Source organism: Sinocyclocheilus rhinocerous, unplaced genomic scaffold, assembly GCF_001515625.1.
Source record: "Sinocyclocheilus rhinocerous isolate Xijiao unplaced genomic scaffold, SAMN03320098_v1.1 scaffold242, whole genome shotgun sequence".
NCBI lineage: Eukaryota > Metazoa > Chordata > Actinopteri > Cypriniformes > Cyprinidae > Sinocyclocheilus > Sinocyclocheilus rhinocerous.
In genome coordinates, this window is record NW_015638945.1 from 50,123 (window position 1) to 51,893 (window position 1,771).

At 30.2% G+C, this 1,771-nt stretch overlaps 1 protein-coding gene across 1 annotated transcript in view; it reads left to right on the plus strand.

The window, feature by feature from the left end:
* Positions 1-1,771, plus strand: part of LOC107750218 (protein APCDD1-like) — a 17,475-nt gene that overhangs the window by 11,935 nt on the left and 3,769 nt on the right. The gene's annotated exons all lie outside the window — the stretch shown is intronic.

The following is a 1,771-nucleotide window of genomic DNA, read 5'->3' on the forward strand; positions in this document are numbered from 1 at the left end:
GTACTTCAACTTTAATATATTATTTTTAATATTAGAATTATTTATTGAATAAAATAATAATTATCAATATTATTAGTATTATATTATTTTATAATTATTTAACATTATTTAACAATATTTATAATCATGTAAAATATTTAATGTTATTATTATTTATTATTTTGTAAATATTTTTTATAATTTTATTTAACATTTTAGTAATTTTTGCTAATATACGTAGATTTTGATTTATTTATTAGTTTTAGTTTTAGTCATTTTAGTATGTCAACTTTAAATGAAAATAAGAAATGTTGCCTGGGCAGCTAACTGAAAAAAATAAATAAATAAAAATATATATACTGTATATATATAATCATATTCTAATTCTAAGTGTCTGTCATGTGAACATATGAACCAGTAGTTTCAGGTCTTTCTGCATGTACTTTACTAGCTCCTAATCTCTCCCCCTGGAGTTCCCCATTTACCTTCTCCACATCCATCATAGCCATGGGCTCCAAAGTGTACCAGTAAACGGGAGCCAAAGAAATCCTCAAAGTTAATAACCCTGCTTCTTAACATAAGTGTATTTGTTTTGTTTTGCAGTAAAAATAAGTAAACAAAAAAGTTTTTAAAAAAAAGTCCTAGAAAGATGAACGGATGCACAAAAGAACAGATTGTTCTGTAGTTTAGAAGCAGGTTTATATGAAATAGTGGATGATAATAATAATACTGATTATAGATGAATGTGGAAAGGTAATTGTGTCTTTGTGATCAGAATTGTTGAAATCTAGTCCAGATGATTCACAGACAGAACTAATCGCCTTTGACTGAACTCTTTTAATGAGCTGCGGCTGCTAAACACATCCAGATGATTGCACTCAGAGCTGCTGGGGTTCAGATACAAAAGTCTGGAATTATAGGATTTTTAATGTTTTTCAAAGAGTCTCTTCTGCTCAGCAAGGCTGCATTTATTTGATTAAAAATACAGTAAAAATTGTGAAATATTATTATAATTTATAACAGCTGTTTTCTATGTGAATATCTGTTAAACTGTAATTTATTTCTGTGATGCGCAGCTGTATTTTCAGCATCATTACTCCAGTCTTCAGTGTCACATGATCTTCAGAAATCATTCTAATATGCTGATTTGCTGCTCAAGAAACATTTCTGATTATTATCAGTGTTGAAAACAGTTGTGCTGCACAATATTTTTGTGGAAACCGTGAAACCTGACCATTCAAAAGTTTGGTGTAGGTAGGATTAAAAAATAATAGGTTTTATTAGTCATGGATGCATTAAATTGATCAAAAGCGCCAGTAAAGACATTATAATGTTACAAAAGATTTCTATTTCAAACAAATGCTGAACTTTCTGTTCATCTGTGAATCCTGAAAAATAAAATGCATCACGGTTTTTTAAGTTAAATAAATGCAGCCCTGTTGAACAGAAGAGACTTCCAAAAACATTGTAAAAAATCATACAGTAGCATAAAACATGTTCCAAAAAAAAACTCAGTATGTGCTACTAACATGCGATCAGACTGAAAAATAAACGAATGGCTTATTAGATGATCAGCTCGATCAGAGGCCAATGCGTTAAAAGGAGACATATTATGCCCCTTTTTACAATATGTAATAAGTCTCTGGTGTCCCCAGAATGTGTCTGTGAAGTTCCAGCTCAAAATACTCCACAGATCATTTATTATATCATTTTGAAAATGCCTATTTTGAGTGGAAGCAGAAACACAATGTTTTTCGTGCCTGTCTCTTTAAATGCAAATGAGCTGCTGCTC